This window comes from Cornus florida, unplaced genomic scaffold, assembly GCF_030987335.1.
Source record: "Cornus florida cultivar Cherokee Brave unplaced genomic scaffold, ASM3098733v1 CherokeeBrave_3.0.0_Hap2_Chr03, whole genome shotgun sequence".
Lineage (NCBI taxonomy): Eukaryota > Viridiplantae > Streptophyta > Magnoliopsida > Cornales > Cornaceae > Cornus > Cornus florida.
Genome location: NW_026775573.1, coordinates 39,480,695 through 39,505,938, shown reverse-complemented (window position 1 = coordinate 39,505,938; position 25,244 = coordinate 39,480,695). Strand labels below are relative to the sequence as shown.

The window sequence follows — 25,244 nt, the reverse complement described above, 5'->3', positions numbered from 1 at the left end:
AGCGTTGAGCCAACGACTCCGAAACCAGATGGTCTTAGGGCGTTAAGTGCAAAGACACTCCTAAGGGCATAATGACTCGAAATGGTTAAGCTACGAACTCAAGCTAATCATACATCTTACATTCTTTCCTTGTCTTCCTTTTTAATCAGTTGACATGTTGAAATAATATAGTTTTATTCTTTTATTTATTTATTAATTTAATGCCAAGGATTATTTCATTTATTCAACTTACTAATTCAGGGAGCCAATTAAGTAAACCACAAGGAAGGGAATGCAATTTTCGGTGTGCTCAATGTGCATTGTGAAGTCACTTAGAAATGAAAAACTCCAAAATAAGAAATTTAAATCATGTAATGGACCTTTTTCATTTAAACAATCATGCTAGCAACTTTTAATCATTCCTTGACATCTTATATAAGCATACCAGTTGTATTAATCACATAGATCCCCCACCCCCAAAAAAAAAACTAAGTTTCAACAACACCAAAAATCATTTGCCTAAACATACAATATTTGTTTGTTTTTTTAATTTTTATTTTATTTTTCAATGTAAATAACATTGTAAATAATAAAAACACATCTGACAATTACAATATGCAAATGAATAGTTAACGCTCAACACCCCCAAACTTAAATGATACATTGTCCTCAATGTATGAAAGCAAGTATAGAAACTAAGCATTTATAGAGGTGTAAAAAGGAGAGAAACTACCGAGTGCGAGATAAGAACTCTAATGCAATCGGTCGCAGTGTTAAACTTCTCTCCCCCAAACTTAGACCTGATAATCTATGCACAAAAACTAGGTACCAAGCATAAAAGCATAGACATAGATAAAGATATAAATATGAAGTAATATGTCATGCTTTATTGAAAACTGGGAAAGAAAACCAGAATATGTGCATATCAAAAAGTGCAACCACAATTGTCATGCCAAACATGGCCTAAATCCTAACATTATTCTAAAAACACAAAGCATAAATAAGTAGCATGAACTAAATAAAACTAAAGAGCAACACAATGTTTAATCCTCCATAAAGGTGGAAGACGATGGACCCGAACCGGCACTACCACAGTCGATAAGTGACTGCACCATTGCCTGCAAAAGCTGCTGTCCCTCTTTTGTCTCCTTATGAAAGTTGGTAAGAGTGCCCTCCATGGTACTGACCTGCAGTTGAAGAGCATCAAGCTAGGTGCTGAGAGAGTCATAATCTACTCTAGTTATGACAGGTGGCTGTGGACCGACAGGTGCAGGTTCATCATGCTCAGCCTCCAAAGGAATATTCACATCACCCCAATAAAAGTCGTCACCGATGCGTATTTATCTACCCTTTTTCAATTGAGAGCGGCTCTTCTTCCATTCAGTGAGATTGTATTGATACACATCCTCCAATTTCTCCTCATTCCGGTGCACCTTAAGTCCCCTTTTTTTTAGCATTTTCTTGATCAAATAGGGAAAACGCCCATATCAAAGCATTATCCACTTGCTTCACAATGAGTTCATGATAGAGTTTCAGAATTTGATCCCAAATTAGTTGTGGAACACAAAACTAATACCCCTTTCCGTAGCATAGAGGGTAGTTAGAAAAACACCCTTTCGTTCCGAATGCCTAGCAATCAGAAAGACATTCTGAGTAAGGATAGAGTCTAAAAACCAAATCCAACACAGAATGTAGGACTTGTTAGTGCTCGTTATGCGACGATGTGTGAAGCTATTGTGACAAATTTTACGCACAATGTCTGGTAAGGTAATTATGTCCGGACAAATGCCATAAATAGGCTCATTGTCATCATTCAAAGGAAAACCAAGCTGTGGCAATGTCATTGATGGTGAATGCGAAAGGCATGCCATCAATTGTTGTCCATATCACATTTGGCTCAGTAAAGGAGTGTGACATGTTGGCATAAAATTGCCAGACGATTAGCGGAAGGAAAACACGAGCACATGGCTTCAATAAAATGTCAAGACCATGATTTTTTAACTCTAGAATTGACCAAACCATTTCCGGATGGTCTTTAAATTCTAGCTCAATTGTGAATTCAGTCTCATATTCAATGGGCCAGTCAGTCCAATCCGAGGTAGGGGCTTCCTCAGAAGATGCCTCGGAGGTGCGAGGGCACTTAGAAGTAGAAGTAGAGGCCATTTGAGTAAAGGAAATTGGTTCAGGACTTTTGTCAAACACGTGGTGTGCAAGACTAAAAAGTAGAGAACACTTGTGATGATTAAAATGATTTTAACCCAAAAGGTATGAATCTAGAATGAAAGCACAACAATTCCTCAAGTAATAAATGAACCTTTCACAAAATCAAGTTCTAATCTTCATTAAATATTCAAGAATTGATGGATGGAAGAGATAAGAACTTACCCCAATTTGAAGATTGAAACCTTGCCCTCTTTGATGGAATGATGATGATGGAAGAGGATGATGGAAGATGATGATTTGATGAATACTGGAGATTGGGAAAGTGAAATATTAGTTTGAGATGGTGTGGGAAGGTAGGGTTAGAGAATAAGGTATGACGATGAAAGGAGGAGGTGAAAAGATATGATAGAGGTTTATGATTTATAAAACCCCGAGTTGGGCTCAGGTGTGCTTCATGGGTTTTCGCGTCCGGACGCAAGAGCTGGCGTCCGGACGCGGACTGTAGTGGTGCATGCGTTGGATTATGTATGCGCGCTGTGGGCTGCTATTTATGGAATGGTGTCCGGACGCAAGTTTTGGCATCCGAACGCGAGAAGTAGCAGGTGTTGGCGTTCGGACGCCGGAGGTGGTGTTCGGACACGAGTACCTCCAGGTGGTGGCATCCAGATGCATAAGATGGCTTCCGGACGTGAGATGCTTCAGTTAATTTGATGAATTGTTTCTCAAAGATGCCCAAAAATGTTACCAAACCTTTGTATGACTATAGAGACCCACTATAACCACTTAAATTGAAATTTAAATGATTTTTGAAAATGCGAAGTGGAGTTTCTATTCAGACATTTGTAGAGATTTTTGGTTCATGGTAACAAAAATATTGTGACGGCCCTGGTTTTTAAGCCAATGTGTCAGTGATGAACCGAAAGTTGACCCGATAATGGATCCGAAATGAGGAAGCGAAAGAAGCATAATGGCCTCTAGAGATGTACGTCATCCCTAAGGCACCAAAATGACTCCCCATAAAGTCACGGAACTTATACTAATCAAGTGCTGAAACAAGGATTTCAAACCCGATAAGAAATGAACCAAGGGTAAAATGTCTTTCCAAACTGAAATGGGTGCCACCGTGCACACCATTGAAAAGGCAACGAAGAATGATCGAAGCTAGACTCAAGAATCATCTAATTCAGAGTCCGGATGGAAAAGATATGAAAATGAAACAAAATGGCCTTCTCCGTTTAAGAGTTACCACGACCTTATCTCACTAAAACTGAAATAACTCTCACTACAGTTGGAGTCTTGGGGTATAGTTGGTATCGTTAGAAAGCTGACTTTAAGCTCTTGAACTTAGACTCAAGAACGACCAAATTTGGATTAGAAATGAAGGAGTGACCTCCTGAAGTCGGTGCAAGAAAACCATCCAAGAGACACTGAAAATGAAGGGTTCCAGGGAGGATCGGTTGACCGACGGCAAGGGTCAGTCGACCAAACCTCAATCATCAGCCGACCGAACCCCAATCATTAGCCGGCCGAAATGATGTTTTTCATAAAAAAGCTACTGGAATTGGTCTCGAGGGCTTTGTTAGCCGGCTGATGGCTCTCATCAGCCAACCGACACATTTGCTGCAGCAGAAAAAGCTGCTATAATGAGTGTGAAAGATGCTCGGTTCGATTCTAAGCCTATACATGCATTCTACATGATCCAAACAAGTTTCAAAACATTCCCTAGCCTCATACAAGCATCCAAAACATGCTAAAACAAAAAGGAACCTCAAATGACACCCCCATGCATGAATTTTTCGTAAAAATTCATAAAATCACCCAAAAATAGTTCCAAAGTTGAAACTTAAGAGTTTTGTGAAATGTGGATATACACGCAAACGTAAAAAGGCATTTAAGACATGACCCAATGGTCCGCGGCCTCAAAATAACCCCAATGTAAAATATGACCTCTCAAACCTCAATTTTCCATAAAATTGCCTTAAAATGCAATAAATGAAACAAAAATGCGAAAATCTAAAGCAAAATAGTGTTTGACCCTTGGCCACACTTCACACATGATTACTGAGACCCTATGAAAGAAAAAAGAATGGAATTCCCACACCCGATGCAAACATTGTGAAGCAATGATTTGGCATTTTTCAATATTTTCATAATATTCCATAAATTTAAAAGTTATATAGGATACAAGATACATGTCATTGGCCTCTGGCCTTATCTCATACATGTCAAATACATTACAAAGAGTGTACTTATATACACATTACATATATGGAATCAAGGATACAAGTTTTGATATACGAGGCTACAAAATGACATTTCATGCTAACATTTGCATGAAATGGAAACTTAAAAGCTACAAGTCATCCAAGGAATGATGAGCATCACGACCCAAGTCTTCGTACCTAAAAAATGTCCCCAGTAACTTTGGGGTGAGTAACATAAAGCTACTCGTAGGAAATGAGCAAGCATAGACCTAATATTTTACAAAATTATCACCTTAAGGTGAAACAAGTCATAAGGTTATGCTACCTAACGTCTATGTCAAAGGTGAGACCCAAGGAGAATCCTAAGCTACTTTAAATCATTTCTAGTATAAATCACATCATTCATGCAATTTAAATAGCATAGAAGCATGTCATACAAGCCAACAAGATATAGATTCTCAAAGTCATCAACTTAAAATCTAAAACACGAAAACAACTAGAATGGATCATGCCACCTAACATCTATGTTCCAAATGAATCTATAGGATCATTCCTAAGCTACATTTGAACATTAAAAACACAAATCACAATATCGATGCAATCTAACCAACATTGGAAACTCTAATACAATATATAAAGCATGATTTCTCAAAGTTAACATTTTGAAACTTAAAATGGGAAATCAAATAAAGAACAACAAGTTACAACATCACCTAGTTATCAACTTGAAATAAAGTGCAAAATCAAACAAGGTGGATACTCAGACATCACGCCGGATCAGATCGACAACGTGGTTACTTTAGGGTTACTAGCTCACGGGTAACCTCCCTATGTGCGCACTAGACTATAGGAGGACAATCCCCTGTACTAGAACCATGTTCTAGCCGTAGTCAAATAATGACATCCCCAAGTTTCCAAAATTAATAAGTTATGCAACAACGTATATATCAACATGAATATACAAGATAATTAACTATCTACCAAGCACAACCGAATTTTGAAACACATACAATACATGCTCTGAGTCCACAACTATTATGGCATGACAAATGTTGAATCTTCAGTGTGCGATTCGTTACATGCTATAGGAATCTCATTCAATATTGAAAACATATACGCATGAATCTAATACAAGCCCAAAATCATGATTTAAACATACAACCAATGTCAAATACATGATTAAATCATTAATGCAATAGAAACAAAAATTAATTAAATAAACTAATTAATTTTCCTAGGTTTCAAATCTCAACCAAATAATCCCTAATCAATATATGATAAACAACATAGCATGGTCATTAAAAATATCAAGTTAACAACTTAATTAATCCAATGGAACCATTAAATAGATTTTTAAACTTATCCAAATGCTCTCAAATTAACATGGGTTAGAGAACATGACAAGGCCTATTGTAATATCACATTACAAGTTTATTTCATGCAAGTTACAACCATGTGAATTAATCTTTCACAAAAGAAAAATATTAAATAAAAGTTGCACTTTTTATTCAAATAATCCCAATTTAATATATGTCAACAAGCATACCAAGGCCTAAATTACTAGCATGCCACAATTTAATTCTAAGTTGCATACCATCATGAGAATTAAATCTTAAACAAAGAAAATAATTAAATTAAATTCTAGAACTTGAACCAAAGTATGCATACAAGTTGTATAAGCTTCTAAAATCATCAATACAACATTAATATAAACCTAAGACACCCCCTACCTCAATTTGAGATGAAAATCTCAAAAGCCGCCAAAATGAAACCGCTCCGAATCTGACGATACTTCGGGGTTTTGTCGGAGACAACACGGTGATCATTAAACCCCAAGGGAGTCACACCAAAATCCTAACTTGGCCTCAAACCTGAACTCAAAAACATGGCCAAAAATAGATTCTAATAAGGGGGAAAAGTACGCGTCGTCAAGGCCTTCGATAAACGTTAAGGCTCTACAACAATTTTCAAGAGGGAAGTGGCCGGAAAAGAAGAGAGAAGGGTGGCAACCCAAGGCTGCCATGGATGGCCAGCTAAGAGAGGGAGGAAGATGATGAAAAAATGATTTTTCACTTTAAGACATTCTATGTATAGCAAAACCCTAAAAGTGCCCCGAAAGGGTCCCGCCAGGTCCGGAAAAGTGAAATTCGTGCAAACATGCTCAAACAGCAAAACTCTATGAACAAAAAAGAATGAAAATGAGAAAAGATGGACAACAAAAAAAATGGCATCAAAAACTGAATCCCGAGCACAAAGATATGCCCCGAACAAGTTCGGCGGCAACTGGGGCCAGAAACCCTAAAATTGGGGAAAAACGATCAAAAGAAAATTCTAAGAGTACACAACTCGATGAAAAGTGAAAATAAATCCCGTACGAGGATCCAGGCTTAAAACGAGGCATTCTTGCAATAACTTCATTAATTGCACAATGGCCCCTCCAAAAAGGGTTAACTGCACTAATAACCCAGAATGAAAATATCGTCCAAAAATATTTTCTTAAAAACCCCTGAAATAAAATATCTTCAAAAGATATTTACGAAAAACACCCCAAGAAAAGAAAAAGTTTCCAAACAACTGTGCATCCATGCCCTTATGGACGCCGGGAGCAACCAGAGAGCTTTTTTACAAAAGTAAAGATACGTATTTCATGGAAACAACTTAGAATGAAGATACATGAAGTCAAAAACCAACTCCGAACACAAAAAGTAGGGTTGTGCCAAAAGTGACCAACGGGCAAAACACAAAAAGTGAATAGTGTTGAAAGGTGTCCAAAAAGTGGAAATGTAGAAATGACGTGGTCCTTTAAGGAAGTTCTCAATCCAAAGGAAAGAGTCTCAGAAATCATTTTCGAGCACTCGAGATGACACCAAGAGATGAGAAACCAATCACGGAAAAGAAAAGACAACAGAAAAAATTTATCCGTAAAATTTGAGGAAAAAGGAAAGGAAGGAAAATGACTGGATCATTACAAATATAAGGAAGCTTAGAATGGAAAGAATTTGTTTCCTTGATGTGCTAAATTTAATGTCGATAGCTAGATGATATGGGAATCTCTCTAGTCCTCATAAATTGGATCCATTAAGATCATGGAATCTACATATTCGACCGGAACTAGATTGTCAATATGAGGCTAAGCCGCTGACCATTGACTTTAAAAAGATTCTCATTCTTTGGGTCTTGTAGCTCAACTGCACCATAGGAGAAGACAGAAGTGATTAGAAAAGGACCTTCCCAGCGTGAACGAAGCTTTCCTGGGAAGAGTTGTAACCTGGAATTGAAAAGCCAAACTTTTTGACCAGAAACAAAAAACTTATTGATGATATGTTTGTCATGGAATGCTTTAGTCTTTGTTTTATAAATTTTGGCATTTTCATAAGCCTCATTTAGGATTTCTTCTAGCTCATTGAGCTACAATTTTCTGTTAGAGCTGGCCCGATTAAGATTGAAATTGAACCTTTTTAGGGCCCAAAAGGCACGGTGCTCTAATTCAACCGGAAGGTGACATGCCTTGCCGTAAACAAGCCAGTATGGTGGTATGCCAATTGGTGTCTTAAATGTAGTTCGGTAAGCCCAAAGTGCATCGTTCAGTCGTAATGACCAATCTTTGTGGTTTGGTCAAACTGTCTTTTCAAGAATATGCTTGATTTCCCGATTTGAGACTTCCACTTGACCACTTGATTAAGGATGGTAAGGTATTGTAACCTTATGAGTAACAGAGTACTTAAGGAGAACAGATCGAAGATAGCGATTGTAGAAATGAGATCCTCCATCACTTAAGAGTGCTCTAGGTGTACCAAATCGACTTAATATGTTCATTTTAATGAACTGGACCATTGAAGTGTGGTCATTAGTTATGGCTGCCTCAGCCTTTATCCATTAGATACATAGTCCACCGCTAAGAGAATGTAAATTGATGAGCGCTGAAAAGTGCGCATTTGAACCCTTTAAGCTCAAGTATTCTAAGACCTTTATCTATCTTACTTTCCTGTTTTAGACTAATTTCATGTTATTGCCCTTTATAGGTGCTTATCCCCAAAATAAGTCAATTTAGCCAAATTAGAGCATAAAAGAAGCAATCTCAAGCTGAATGGAAGAATAGAGCAAAGTAGAAGCAAAATGGTGGAAATCAGCAATTTTCAATCGATTAGAAATACTTTCAATCGATCTCACATATCGATCTCACCTTACTAAGATGGATCAGACCCTTTGTCCTTATCCTCAAAGAATTTCCATATTCGATCGATCCAACTTTCTTCAGATCCATCGAATTTCCTTGATCTTATCCCCACCTACCACTTTTGTCTTTTTCCCAATATCCCAAAAATATCTCAGATTTGTCTTATTCCAAAAAGGTGCCGCCAAGGATTGATCGATCTGCCCTAACTTCGATGGATCTGGCCACAGTTCGATCGATCTTATTTGAACTCGATCGATCGAACCTCCTCAAGTCCGAATTAAAATAGAGTCCAACTCATTAAAAGATGGCTCATGGTGCAATCATTGAAGGGACCCTAGTACATGAGACCTGACCATTGGGTGTCACACTTGAGCTACCTATAAAAGGATTTTGAGCCATATTTACATCATATCTTCATATCTTTATAGAACGTAACTTAGAATCATATATCTTTGGGAGGAGGCTAGAGCTTAGAGAGACATACACTATTTTGGGAGTTCTTCTATTCTTCTAAGGTTTCCATCAAAGAGAAGAGCATTTCTACCATGGAGATGGCCCTTGAGGGTTGGATGACTACATCAATGAGTGGCTAAACATCTTCTTGGGGGCTAGAGTTAGCCCTAAGCATGCCTTTTAGACCTTAATGCTTTGTATTTTGAGGGGATTTGTGTTGTAATGTTATCTTGATACTTGATTTATATATGAATCTTGTTTTTACAATGATTTGTGTTAATTAATACTTCCAATTGATCATTTCATTCTATTTGTAGATGTTCATGTGTTTATCTCTTGGTTATTAATGCATGTCTATATGTATTGATGCTATGAATCTAGAGATTGTTAAGGCATAGTGCTTAAATAGAATACTCTTGTAGTTTGTTTGATGGTTGATACTCATTTCTTGATAGATTGTGCCTCTACCTTAGTTTAATTAGTTTAATTTTCATGTCCTTCGCTTAGAAGTAGTGTAGTTGCTTTACTTTCTTAGATGTGAGGGTAATCCATGCTTGTTGTTTGATGTTCCATACTTATGAATGCAAGTAGTATGATTCTCTAACTTGTTAGTGTGTTGATTGAGAGATTAAAGGAAGCAATAATGGTTTAGTTTGATATATTGTGCTATTCACTAGGTTGTTTAGATAATGTATACTTAATTATTCAATCCATGCTTGTTGATTCAATCAATCACACCTCATTGTATTGTAACACATGTTTCTCCTCATTCATTATACATTAAGTGTCTAGAATGGTGATGTTTAGTGGTGACCTCTAGATCCCAAGACCTCTCTTTCTTGTTCTCTACCCTTTTATTTTCTTTAGTTATTTAGTATTGAATTCATTTACATCGTAGTTTAATTAACCATCAAACAATCTTTTGATCATTCGACCTACTAATCTGATCTTGTTTCCGTATTAACATAGCCCCCAATCCCTTGGGATGATCCTTACTCACCCTAACTATATTAGTAGTTAGAGGTAATAGTGGCTCTTTATAAATTTAAACTTAGCCACACTTTTATTGCAACTTTGGTTGGTCGACACGACTAGACACACACCAAGTTTTGGCGCCGTTGCCGGGGATTGAATTGGCAACGCTGTGTTTTGGAAATAATTAGGAATTAGTACTCTTTTGATCGTATTTTTACTTTATTTTCTTTTTAATTATTTATTATATTTGTTTTTATTTGGCCAGGTGAATTGAGCAAGGAAGTCAAGCAAGGGAGAATTGAAAAGCAAAGAGTTAAGCTAAGCATAAAAGGGCTAAAATCTAAAAATTGCAAAGCTAAGCGGAAAAATTGAAAAATGAATTGAAGTTGCTTAAGGACCCTTTATGAGATCTTTCTAACTCAATCTCTAGTTAAATCGTCGACCAGCGTGGTGGCAAGTTCTTAAATTCTTAGATAAATCGTGAGCCCGCGTGGAGGCAATCTACTTTTCTTTGCATATTGTTGAAGCATGGGAGTATGGGATCATTGTATGTGGAGATTTGTTGATTGATTTGTTGTGGGGGCAAAGTGATTGCTATTTGCTTGTTATTTGTTTTGCTAGTGCATGCATGGTCGTAGGTCATTAAATCCTACTCTTGTCCCTCCTAATTTGCATCTTGAATCGGTTGTTCGTAATCCTAGGGGAAGAGGTAGTTCTCATCATTCCATTTCATCAATGGAGAAGCAACATGACGACCATGTGGAGGACCTTGGTCACATAGACCAACAAGGCATCCTCCACCCTAATGTGCATTATGACAACATCCAAGTACCATTAGGCTTGCCTAGACCATTCATTCCACCACAACAACAAGGCCAAATTCCATTGGGAATGCCTCGGCTAAATTTTGCTCCACAACCTCTCATGGTTCAAGTTAATCATGGTGTTCATTTAGCACCACTGGTTGGGAATCCCCCCATTGCTTTGCGTGATTATTATGTTCCAAATGAATACAATGCACCGACATGCATTCAATTGCCCCTATTTAGAGTACATCACTATGAGATTAAACCGCAAACTGGCGCCATTGCCAGGGATTGATTGATTAGATTTGGCAACGTCGGATTTGTGGAATTGATTAGGATTAGTACTCTTTTGATTGTGTCTTTACTTTATTTTTATTTTTATTTTTGGTTACTTATTATGTTGATTACTTAACTAGGTGCATTATTGGAGAGGAAGCAAGCAAAAGAGCCATCAAGCATTCAATTCAAGCAAGCAAAGAAAGTAAAAAGCTAAAAATTCTAAAATTGCTAAACTAAGCTTTAAAATTTGGAGTTGAAGTGCTAAAGGACCTTTGTAAGACTTTCTTTACTCAATCCTTTAGTTAAATCATCGGCCCGCAGGGAGGCTTATTTTTAGTTGTCTTGCATCATTGTTGTTAAAGCATAGGAGTATGAATTAAAAATTTGTGGAAGAAGTCTAATTGCATTGTTGTGAAGGCATAGTGTTTGTCATTCTTTGTGTTTGTTGTGTTTTGTATTGTGCATGCATGGACGTCATTCATTGAGACCAACTCTTGTCCCTCTTGATTTGCATCTTGAATTTATCATTAGAAATCCTAGGGGAAGAGGAAGTTCAAATAGAGCCAATCTTTCAATGGATGACCATAATGATAATCATGTTGAGGATATTGGTCATATAGACCAACAAGGTATCCTTCATCCCAATGTGCACAATGAGAACATACAAGTACCATTAGGCATGCCTAGGCCATTCATTCACCAACCACCACAACAACAAGGCCAAGTTCCATATGGAATGCCAAGGCCAATGTATGCTCCACAACCTCCCATCAACAATCAAGGAATTCAAAATCAAGGTGTTCATGTTGCACCTCAAGTAGCTAATCCACCTCTTGCTTTAAGAGACCATTATGTGCCTAATGAGTATAATGCACCTACATGCATCCAATTGCCTCCATTTAGAGCACATCATTATGAAATTAAGCCACAAACCATTCAAATGCTTCCTAACTATCATGAACTTCCAAGTGAAGAACCTACAAGCATTCGAATGAGTTTTTTGAAGTATGTTCCACCGTAAAATATACAGACATGCCGGAAGAGGTTTTAAGACTCAAACTTTTTCCATTCACCTTAAAAGACAAGGCAAAGTATTGGTTTAACAATCTTAGGCCTTTTTCAATCACTTCTTGGGCAGAAATGCAACAAGAGTTCTTGAAGAAGTACTATCCGGTTTCTAAGACCAATGCCATAGGGACCTTAATTCGATAATTTTCACATGGGGATGGAGAAACGTTTCATGAAGCATGGGAACGCTTCAATGAATTGCTTAGGAAGTGTCAACATCATGACATGCCCAAATGGCAATTAGTTCAATACTTCTTTGAAAGCTTATCGGACAACTATAAGGGCATGGTTGACGCTTCCATGGGTTGCTCATACATTGATAGGCATGAGGATGACGTGTGGCGTCTCTATGAAAGCATGAGTGAAAATTCTTTGCATAGAACACTATCATCAAAGAATGGTATAAAGTCACAAGGTAGGAAGAGTGTTGGCTTACATCAAGTCGACCATTCAAATGAAATAGCCGCCGAAATGAGGTCTTTGTCTCAAAGGTTTGATCAATTTTTGATTAACCAAAACTCGGCGAACCAAGTATCTTCCTTCCCCAACCATTCTCATCATGCATCAAATGAAACATGTATGACTTGTTCTAGTGTTCTTTATTCTACTTCTCATTGTCCTCACAGACAAGTGCAAAGTGAACCTAATGAACAAGTCAATGCGACTTTTGTGAACCAAGGGAACAATCCTTATGGTACTTATTATAATCCAAGTTGGAGGAATCATCCGAATTTCTCTTGGAAAAACCAAAGAGAGGGCTCAAACCCTTCCCAAGGCAGTTTTCAAGGGAAGTACATTCCACCTCCACTTTAAAACCAAGGATCGTAAGGTTATAGACCCTATCAATCACAAGGGAATCAATTTGCTAATTCTCATTTTCCCAACCAATCTTATTCCCAAGGTAATACTAGAAGTCCCGCCTTTGAAGAGAAAGTTTTGAATGTTTTGGTCACTTTAGAGGCTAACACTCAATTGCTTCATTCTCACTCTCAATCTATTGCGAAGCTAGAAACCCAAGTAGGGCAAATAGCAAGCACTCTCAATGCAAGAGAGAAGGGAAAGATGCCTATAAATGCCCCACTTAAGCAACAATGTGTTGTGGAAACCCATTCCTCATCGGAAGGCTACACCATTGAACATGTTAATGCGGTGACTACCTTATGGAGTGGTAGGATTGTGGACAATCAAGTTGGAATGTCTAATGAAGAGAGTGAACCGGTGCAACCTTAAGTTGTCATCCGTCCCGTTTCACATCCCATTCCTCCTTCATTGCATATACATGATCTTGTAAATGAGAAAGTTTTAAAAGATGTGTTTGAAAAAGAAGTTTTGAAAAATGATGTTGAAAAGGTTTTATTAAAAAATAATTTGAAAACTTCTTGTGTTGAAGAAAGTTCAAAAGAAAATTTTGAAAAAGTGTCTGAACCAAAGGTTCCATTTCCGGGTGCCTTAAAAGGATCCATTTCAAAAGACAAGCAAAAGGTAAAAACCAATGAAATCATGAAAATATTTAGGCAAGTGAAAGTTAACTTTCCACTATTGGATGCAATCAAGCAAATTTCGGCTTATGCCAAATTCTTGAAAGACTTGTGCACGCGGAAGAACAAGAGCCAAGCACCAAAAAAAGTGGTTTTGACCGAGCAAGTAAGCTCAATTTTGCAACATAACACTCTTCCAAAGTTTAAGGACCCCGGTTCACCCACTGCATCATGCATTATTGGTGATCATATCATTAATCAGGTGCTTCTTGACTTAGAAGCAAGTGTTAACCTTCTTCCATACTCGGTTTATGTCAAATTAGGATTAGGTGAATTGAAACCGACGTCGGTAGTTTTGCAACTTGCCGACCGATCCATTAAGAAGCCTAAGGGTATAATTGAGGATGTTTTGATAAAGATTGACAAATTCTTCTTCCCGGTTGATTTCGTTGTCATAGACATGGAACCGGTTCCCAATCCTAAGAGCCAAATTCCTGTTATCCTTGGCCGTCCTTTCTTGGCAACTGCTAATGCCAACATCAATTGTAGGACGGGGATAATGAAGATCTCATTTGGCCACATGAAGGTGAAGTTGAATATCTTTAATCCAACACCCAATTCATTTGACAAATATGAAGGAGAAGTTAATGTTATAGATGAATGTTATGATCTTCAATGCCAAGGAAATGAGCTTTTGTGTAAAACCAAAACTTCTAAAGGATCATCTTTAACCTTGCATTCTAAAAGTCTTGTTCCAAACTCTTGCTTTGAAAGGGCATGGAAGCCCAAAAGTTGTAATTGCACAGACAAGGGACCAAAGACTTCTTTTGAGCTTAATCCAACAAGTTCTTCAAAGAACCATTTGTTGGGTGGAGTTCAAAGCATCTATCACCCCAACAAGGAGGGGATGCATTATAAGATCTTTGATCCGGGCTAAAAGAGCCCAATGTCTTGCTAGAGACGTTAAAGACTAGCAAAAGCATTCGTAGGGTGTCAAAACCCTATTCCTCCCCCATTTCTATCTTTCATTTCATTTCTTGCGAAGTCTAGATACTTGTTTTTGGTTCATATGCATTTTAAGGAACTTTGGTGAGGATTGCATAAGCTTTCATGTCATTATTGAGCATTCTGCAAAGTTCGATCGATCTCAAACTTGAGTTCGATCGATCGAACTCCTCTCTGCATCCAACACTTAGAAAATTTTTCGACCTGCAGAAACCTGCATCCAAATCACCTCTCTGTCCCATCGTTCGAACCAACTCCAAGATCGATCAAGAGACCTTTGATCGATCCAACTTCCAAGTTTGATCGATCTCATGACTCAACACTTAGAAAAATTTCGAGCCTGCATCCACCTGCATATTTTAGCTCTCTGCCTGATTGTTCGAAACATTCCAAGATCAATCTGAAAGTTCTTCGATCGATCCAACTTCCCAGTTCGATCGATCTCATGTTCCAACACTTAGCCAAATTTTTGAACCAAAAACCTGCATATTTTTACTCTCTGTCTGATCAATCGAACTCTTGTTTCGATCGATCTCAATCTTCATTTCATTATTTTAACTTTATTTTGACTTTTCAAAATTTTAAAAATCCAAAAATATTTTCATTTTCATTTTATTTTATTTCATTTTACTTTATTTTATTTTATTACATTTTCAAAAATCCCAAAATATCTTAATTAATTTTTAATTATTAAGTGTTTATTCAATTTAATTTTTAAAAAAAACTTTGAAGAGAGTTCATCAAAGTTCAATCGATCACAGTTGAGTTCGATCGATCGAACTCTGTCGAGAATGTTTTTTTTAAAAAAAATAGAACCGAGGGTTTTTATATCGATACCTTAGATCGATCCAACCCCTCTCAAACCCTATCCCTCAATCCCTCTCTGCGCCGCTGTGAGCCTTAACCATCTTCATCATCTCTGGCATGTTTTCCGGCGAAACACAGTGAGCTTTGACTCTCTTTCTCTCTCTTGCATTTCGGATCTCACCCCCTCTTCGCATCCACTTCTCTCATTTGGTTGAGGTAAGATCCGAAGCACCATAGTTGATTGCAAACTTCAATCTCATGTATCTATGCTTTATATGCTGAATCCATGTCATTTTCATGATCAAATCCTCCATGGTTGAAGCTTGAAGTATATTTGTATATATTTGTATATATGCGTATATATTTTTGTATTTTGGATTTGATTTGGGAGGATGGGCCATGATTGGGTGTTAGAAATTGATGATTTGTTGTGTTGATGGGCCCACGAACACGTTCGTGTGGGGCCCATGCTTCCAAGGTCACAGATCTGTGACCTTTGGGTTTTAATCGTTGCACAGTTCGATCGGTCGAACTAGTATCTCTGATTGATCTTGAGAGATCGATCAATGTCATGTATTCGATCGATCGAAGTAGTGAGATCGATCGATCGAAGTAATGAGATCGATCTCACTTACTTTCGATCGATCCAACTTTTGTGATCGATCTCATTTCTTTTTATACTCGATCGAACTTCAGAGATCTCACACACACACTTTATTCATCACCTCCTATGTTCATGCTATCATATCTATGCCCAATGCCTGTGATATTCCACATTGGATGCATTTCATACTTACATTGTTTAGCATGTTTCATATTCTACCACTTGCATAGATTCATGTCATATTTGTTTTGTCTATTTTACTTGACATCCATGATTCTATTTCGTGCTTTTAAATTTCTTATTCTGGCACTAACTCCCATTGCAAGTGTTTGTTTTTTTTTTTTTTTTTTTTTTTTTTTTTTTTTTTTTTTCTTCAAGCCATGGTAAAGAGGAAGACCGTTGCCAACAGGCAACACGGGCCCACCCGACATACTAGGCCACGGACAGAGGAGCCCGTAGAGCCCTCTTATGCACAGCGGGGGCCAGCACAGACTACCCCGCCTCAGTCATCATCTCATGAGCCTGAGGATGACCACATACCATCCACTTCTACGGCTCATCCTGCTTTCACTCTATCACCATTTCCACCGCAGACTGGAGCTGAGCATTCACATATACCACCTCAGCCAGCTCAGCCTGCTCATCTGCGGCGTGATAGGCCCACGCCTCGATATGCACACATAACACTCGACCATGAGTCAAAGTTTGACACGGCCTTCTTCTCTCGATCAGTGCTGACCCGATCCGCCTACCAGGATATTATTCAGAGGGGCCTAGTGTGAGCACTTGCAATTTTATCATTTTCTGGACATATTGGCATTTATGCATTTTTATTTCATTGCCGGGATTATGATTAATTGCAAATGTGGTTATTTTATTTAAATGTCATTTAATTATTTTATGAGGGACATTATTGACTTTTATTGTATAAATGACATTTATTTATTTTGTGAGGGGTATTGTGGACCTTTTGCTATGCAAAGGACATAGTTGGTATTTAGAAATTGTTGGAGGGTATTATGGACTTTTATTATGCAAATAGCCTAGTTGGCATTTGATTATTTTACAAAGGGCAAAGTAGACTTTTATTATGCAAATGGCATAATTGGTAATTAGAAATAATGGAAGGGCTTTTTGGTCATTGCACTTAGTCCACCTTTTGACTATATGTGTACTTGACACCTATGTGTATACTAAGCCTTATTGCATCATAGGAATGATTATTACAAGGTGATAGATATAGAAATATTATGCAGAAGTAACATTTCGTCACTTTTATTTTCTTCACCATAGTCATCTCTTTTGCTTGCAAAGTTGAGGTACTTGTGTTGAGAATTTGGGGAGGGTTTGTGAGTGAAAAGTGACCTTGAGATCATGGACTTCCTTTTTGGTGTTGAAGTTATGAGCATTTACCAATTGTGGAGTTGTCAAAGTCTGTTTCAAAAGAAGTTTTGGTTGAAAAAGAAAGAAGTGTTCTTCCATCTTCATCATTTTGGGTAGCTTTGATTCATTCCTTGGGTGGCTTTTTCATTGTTCTTGCAAGGGTTTTCAAGCTTCATTGAGGTTGGATTGTCTAACCCTCAATTTCTTTGCCTTTAGTGAGTTAATCTCTTTCAATTTTTGAGTTGCAAAGTGAATGCAAACAAAACTGAAATTCTGTGCTGCTGAAACTGTTAGGCTGAATTACATGCAACTGTTTTGCTCAAATTGATGTAAATTCGTAATTGATCTTTTAGAGATGGTTTGATGTTATGATAATATAGTTAATTAGCTTTCATTAAGAATTGGTTTCACTTAAATTGGTTGAGAAATGAATTTATTATGAATTTTTAAAGTTAGAGTGTTCTTGCTGGAAATTCTGTGTTGGGGCAGTTTCTGTCCGAGTTTTTCTCATCAAACCTGCTTTAAATGGTAAGGTATTTTGATGAAATAAAATTTTATATTAAAAATAGAGTTTTTGAACTTTCAGTGGCCTTTGGATTCACTCAATTTGGACGAAAATTGAATTTGTTATGATTTTTCAAAGATGGAAGCTACAGGTTGGAAATCAGTGTCTGACAGATTTTAATTTCGAAATTGTGGATCAAAACTGTTCTAATTGGGAAGGGATTTTGTGAAACTAAATTGACACTCTCAAATTAAATTGTTTACGCTTTCATTTGGCTTTGGAACCACTCAATTTGACTTAGAATTGAATTTGTTATGAATTTTCAAAGATGGAAGCTACAGGCTGGAAATCAGTTTCTGGGCAAGATTTATTTAGAACTTTTGGGCCAAAACTGTTCCAATTGGGAAGGGATTTTGTGAAACCAAATCGACACTCTCAACGTACATTGTTTAAGCTTTCATTTGGCTTTGGAATCACTCAATTTGACTGAGAATTGAATTTGTTATGAATTTTGAAAGATGAAAGTAACATGCTGCATGTGAACTGTTTACTGTTTAGAAACTTCAGAACATGACACAATTGTGCATTTATCTTGCATCGTCATGGGGTTAAGATTAGAATGGAAAAAGGAAGTGAAAGTTCAGTAAATGATTTTGAAAACCGGATAACAGGGAGATGCCTTGTATCCGTGAGTTTAGAAAGTGGGATTGATTCAATGATTTCAAAACCGGACAAAGAGTTGCCTTGTCTGTGCAGTTAATGGGAATCTAGAGAAGACGTTGGAGTTGCCTACGCGTAATTGTGTCACTAGGCCCCAAATGATTACAAGGAGTTGCCTTGGATCAGGGATAGATGATCAATTCTCTTCTCGTGGTACAGGGAGCAGCTCTGGCCGGATTGCATTAACTTTTTGTGATGGAAATTGGATTTTGGAAAGTGATCAGTGTCAGTGGCATTAGCATTAGCATCCGCAGTGCATGGCACTTCATTTTATTATCCGGCATGACATTATTTCTTTCTTGAGTTTATATGATCCCATTAGCCTTTATCTATTCTTTGTTTGGATTCACGGAGTTATTAAGGAGTGCGCTTTAAGCAAATCCTGCTGAGCTGTGGTTACTCATTCCCATATTCTTCACATCTTTTCAGGTCATGGCACGGATGGTTTGGAGGGTGTTCCTCCTCAGCTGTAGACAGAGTCGGGGTTGGTGTTGTCATGTTTTCATTCCGCATTTTTGACTATATTTTGTATTATATTTCTTAGAATATCCCAGGCATGTAATAAATATTCTTTCAAACTTTAAAACTTTAAAGTTGTAATATTTGCTTTTTATCTATTTATTTTTAGTCTTGTTTTTGTAAAGGGAAATAGATAGGTGGATGTGTGGTTGAGACAGGTTACAGGGATAATTATTGATTTTGAGACTGTGATTGTTTGTGCATTGTGTTCACAATCCGGACTACGGTTTAGGGGCGTGACACCTAGCCGCTATTCTTGCCCCTGTTACAGAGCCGGTCTACCCACGGCTGGTTCGGTTGTTCTACCAGAACCTCCGACCATCGCCGCGTACCACAACCGAGATGGTCACTTCTATCGATGGCCATCCGATCACCATTACAATGGACACTTTAGCCCGCTCTTGCCGCTGTCCACACAAATGTCCTCCAGAGCTTCAGTACACATCCGAGGCTATTCAGGCCTTCATATGTCGACATGGCAGTCTCCCTCACAGGTCACCATGCCAGTGGCGTGACTTGCGCCACTCGGATATACCTTCTAGATGACCTATGGTTTATTGATTTCGTCCTTTACCGGAATATCTACATGAAGTGGCACAAGATTCAGAGGCGAGGTGACTATTTAGCAGCCCTCTACGCCTTCTATACCGGCCATTGGGTGTCTATCCCTGCGCTTATCTGGAGCATGATGAGGAAGCTGTATGACGAGTACATCAGCAAGGAGACGCCCGGACGGGCTAAGTCTCTTCCTTTCAGCCACCTCATCACCCAGATTCTCATTGACCAGCGCTATCCCATCCATCCTCGAGAGCACCCCGAGAAAGGTTCCTATCACTTCCTCAGGAAGGACTGGAACAAGACCTACCACTCCCTTATTACCAGGTTGCAGGACCACGCAGTACTGGCTGCAGCAGAGTTGGAGCTGGAAGAGGCACAGGCACAAGCCCAGGTAGAGGCATCGGCAGCACATCCCGCAGTGGACGACGCATCAGTCGATCCAGCTACCGAGCATTTAGACATCGACTTAGAGTGCCCTGCAGACGATGCAAAGCAAGACTCTCCAGCCAGGTCGCCCATTCATGAGCAGGAGCAGACTCAGGAGCTTTCTTCTTATTCATCTATGCCTGAGACTCCAGATATGACCCCCAGCTTTAGAGTACGTCTGCAAACGCTCGAGGATGCTGTTGTTACCATCCGAGCTGACCTCATAACCCACAGAGCTGAGTTTGTTGCCTTCAGCATGGATATCGCGACCATGTTCAGAGATTTATCCTGAGACATCCACGGAGCTAGACCTACCCATCCTACCTCATCTTCCTGAGCTCCCAGTCTTTTCTATCTTTTGATCCCTCTTTCCTTTTGATACTTTATTATTGTCACTGTATTATTTTTACAGCTGGTCTGTCGGCTTTGATATTTTTGTTGTACATGCACTTTATCCGTTTTATATATATTTATTTTTGCTATGGATGTCATATGATTGTATTCTCATATCTGTATATTTGACTCCATCAGGTGCATCACAGTGACTTCAGTGAGAGAGTGTTACCCAATTTCCAGGACCACCATTATACCTCTCTCATTTCGTTATCTATTTATCCCATTTACACTTGCATGTTCATTGTGCACTAATTATCCCATTTTGTTATCTGATAAGTTTATCCAAGTGCCAATTTTCAGGACCACTGTTCATCCCAAGTTTAGGGGGGCAATGCCACCCACTTCGGATATTTCAGTCCCGATCATTCTTGCTTAGTTGCACTGGTATACTCTTTCCTTTGTTCTCTTTCCACATTAAGGACATTGTGCAATTTAAGTTTGGGGGGAATGGTCCTCTACAGTGTTAGTTTTAAATTCAAATTTTTAGCATGACTTGTGTATTTGAGGGATATTTCTATGATTGGTCCATACCTAGTTATGATTTTGATCTTTTGAGGACTATATTGCTTAAAATTTAAAAATTGCTTGACTTGAGAGTCCAATACTCCTTGTATGCCTTATGGAAGCCATTTAGGAGTAAATTTTTTGAAAAATTGATATCATACTTGCACTTGTGGTCCATATCATCCTGATTTTGTGATTGTTTTGAGATTCACTTTAGTCTTCTACACTACCATAGGCGCACACTAGCATTCATTTGTGGGGTACATGCTTTGTTAATTATTGAATTGGTTATATCCCAATTGGGCTAGTAGTGCATTGAAAGCTTTCATTCTTAATAAAGGTGGATAAAAACCCCTTTTCACAAAGTAGCCGGGATTCTAACCTCATCAAGCACTGAACTTCTCGCGCCAAAAGGTGGAAGGCCCAAACTCTAGGTTAATAATTGAACTTGATTAAAAAAAAAAAAAAAAGAAGAAGAAGTTGCAAAAGTGATAAAAAAAGTGAGGACTTCTCCCAAAAAGGTGAGAAGTGGGAAATGATTAGATGGTTGTTCTCTTGATTTGTAGCCTAGTTGATTTGAGCTTGCAAATCCGTAGGGGTATTTGAATGCCTAATGCCCTAAAGCCGTCTGGTTTGGGAGTTATTGACTTAACGCTCGACCTCATGAATTGCTAAAAAGTTTAATAGATCAACACATTGCACTATACTTCCATCTTTGATCCTCAATAAAAAAAAAATAATAAAATAAAAAATAAGTGAAAAGAATAAGCACACCTAGAACAATAAAGCTTTAATAAAAGGTCCACTTTTTGTCTTGATGATCGGTACCAGATTTGTGTACTAGTTTGAGGGTAAGGATGTGATTAATTCTTTAGTTGGCTTAGATAGCAACACATTTGATGCCGGTCCACTCAAAAGGATTCTAGAGTTGTTTTGATTTGCATGATCATTTTCTTGATGTGTGGAGGACCATATTTGCTTGCTTGATGTTACAATTTTGGGAGATTGCTTAGAAAGGGTTGAAACATTGCATACTTGAGGTAGTTTTCTCCCAATGCTTGTTTGCAATATTAGTACCTCTTTTGAAAGAATGAGCTTAATGTTTGTGGGTACCATTTCTAGAAACCCTCACGAGACTTCACTCGTCCACTAGGGGTAACATAGAGGTTTAAAAGGCTTGTTGCATATGCTAAGTGCAATCGTGTTCCCTACGAAAGTGGCGTTATCCATTTATTGTTTTCTAGATTCATACTCGTATAGTTGTTTATTTCATTCCTTTACTTTCTAGTTCATTGCTAGGGACTAGCAATATTGAAAGTTGTCCTTTATCCAATCATTGGGGGTGTGATGAGCATTGAAAAGTGTGTATTTAAACCCCTTAAGCTTAGACATTCTAGTACCTTTATCTATCTTACTTTACCGTTTTAAATTGATTTTGTATTATTTCCTTTTTCAGGCACTTATTCTGAAAATAAGCTAACTCAGCCAAATAAGGGCTTAATTGAAGCAATTCTGGGATTAATCAAAGAAATGAGCAAAGTGGAGAAAGAAGGAAGCAAATGAAGCCAAAGGTGGCAAGCAGCAAGGTTCGATCGATCCAAGTTCAAGGTTCGATCGATCGAACAATGATCGATCTCAGCACTTCAAGATAGATCCAAGCCTTAACCCAAAAGCATAAACTTCCAAAAGTTCGATTGATCTAACACCATCCTTCGATCGATTGAACACTTTTGTCCTTATTCAAATGATTAATCCTATCGACAGCTGTACCACCCACTAACCACTTTTGTCCTTTTCCCATAAATATCTCCCATAAATATCTCGGATTTGTCTTTTTCCAAAAAACTCAGCCAGTTGGATTAATCCAGCCTAAGTTCGATCGATCTCACTTACTTTCGATCGATCCAAGTTCAAGGTTCGATCGATCGAACTTCCTCCAGTGCGAAAAAGTTAAAATTTCATCTCATTAAAAGTTGTCCTTTATCCAATCATTAGGGAATATTGTGTGCACGACCCTAGCTCATTTTGGGTGTCATTTTGACCTACCTATATAAGGATAAGGATTGCTTTTAAAAAGAAAAAAAAAATATTTTTTTCATATCATCTTTTGGAAAGGATAAAGAGAGCCAACATTATTTTCATATTATCTCTTGGAGAGGAAAAGGAGGCTAGAGACACCATTGGAGACTCTTCATCAACAAGGAGCAAATTTCAACCATGGAATTAGCCCTTGAGGGTTGGAACATCATCACCATGAGTGGCTAGACATCTTCTTGGGTCTAGAGTTAGCTCCAAGCATGCTTTCTATATCTTAATCTTGTGTATTATTGAGAGATTAGTGTTGTAATTGATGTTTTGACACTTAGATATATATAGATATTGTTTATTCAATGATTTATGTGGTTTAATGCTTTTAATTGATCATTTCATTCTATCCATGTGTCTATGTATGCTAGAATAGATGTTCATGTGCTTGTCTGTAGATTTTGTGTTATTGATGCATGTCTATGTGTATTGATGCTATAGATTTGGAGATTGTCAAAACATAGTGCTTAAAGGAGTGCTTTTGTGATTCTCTTGATGGTTCTTGCTTATCTCTTGATGGATTGTGTCTCTCCCTTAGTTTATTTTCATGCTAGCAGTGTAGATGTAGTGTAGTTGTAGTGTAGTGTTAAATGGAAGGACAATCTATGCTTGTTGTTTGATGATCCAAGCTTTTGAATGCAAGTAGCATATGTCTCTATCCTTGTGTTGTATTTGGATTGTGAGCTTAATGAAAGGATTAATGACTTGTTTTGATTTATTGTGCCTTTCACATGTTGTTTAAACAATATATGCTTCATTGCTTAGATATATTGTGCCTCTCATATGATGTTTAGACAATACATGCTTAACTAGTCACCCTTGCTTGTTGAATCAACCAAACACACATACACCAATATTGCAACACACCATTTGCCCTCATTAATCACTTGTCAATGGTATAGAAATGCATTGCTTGGTGGTGATCTCTAAACCCTAAGATCTCTCTCTATCTCTCTTACCTGCTCTTAATTGCACTCTTTTGCTATCACTTAGTTTAATTTAGTTGCACTTTAATCAACCAACCAACCAATTGTTTGATCACTTGACCTACTAGCCTTAATTGTGATTCCACGACATTGCTCAATCCTCACAATCCCTTGGGACGATCCCTACTCACTCTTGCTACATTAGTAGTAGTATTGGTAGTGGTTTTTATAAATTTAAACTTGATCCAAAAGGCTTTTCTTGAACCGCACATTCACTACATCATTTTGGCGTGTAGGAACGGCCTCTCCCCGTCAAAATTTTGGTGCCGTTGTCGGGGCGAGGCCGTTCCTACACGCCAAAATGATGTAGTGAATGTACGGTTCAAGAAAAGCCTTTTCGGTGAAGTTTAAATTTATAAAAACCACTACCAATACTACTACTAATGTAGCAAGAGTGAGTGGGGATCGTCCCAAGGGATTATGAGGATTGAGCAATGTCGTGGAATCACAATTAAGGCTAGTAGGTCGAGTGATCAAACAATTGGTTGGTTGGTTGATTAAAGTGCAACTAAATTAAACAAAGTGACAGCAAAAGAGTGCATTTAAGAGTAAGTAAGAGAGATAGAGAGAGATCTTAGGGTTTAGAGATCACCACCAAGTAATGCATTTCTATACCATTGACAAGTGATTAATGAGGGCAAATGGTGTGTTGCAATATTGGTGTGTGTGTGTTTGGTTGATTCAACAAGCAAGGGTACTAGTTAAGCATGTATTGTCTAAACAACATGTGAGAGGCACAATATATCTAAGCAATGAAGCATATATTGTCTAAACAACATGTGAAAGGCACAATAAATCAAAACGAGTCATTAATCCTTTTATTAAGCTCACAATCCAAATATAACACAAGGATAGAGACATATGCTACTTGCATTTAAAAGCTTGGATCTTCAAACAACAAGCATAGATTGTCCTCCCATTAACACTACACTATAACTACACTACATCTACACTACTAGCATGAAAATAAACTAAGGGAGAGGCACAATCCATCAAGAGATAAGCATGAAGCATCAAGAGAATCACAAAAGCACTCCTTTAAGCATATGTTTTGACAATCTCCAAATCTATAGCATCAATACACATAGACATGCATCAATAATACAAAATCTAGAGACAAGCACATGAACATTTATTCTAGCATACATAGACACATGGATAGAA

The 25,244-nt window shown here is 37.9% G+C and overlaps 1 long non-coding RNA gene across 1 annotated transcript; it reads left to right on the top strand.

The window, feature by feature from the left end:
- Positions 1-17,265: 17,265 nt before the first annotated feature.
- On the top strand, positions 17,266-19,237 carry LOC132298752 (uncharacterized). The gene is made up of 2 exons (XR_009479945.1): positions 17,266-17,561; positions 19,036-19,237. It is a non-coding gene; the product is annotated as an uncharacterized LOC132298752 (long non-coding RNA).
- The last annotated feature ends 6,007 nt before the right edge of the window (positions 19,238-25,244 follow it).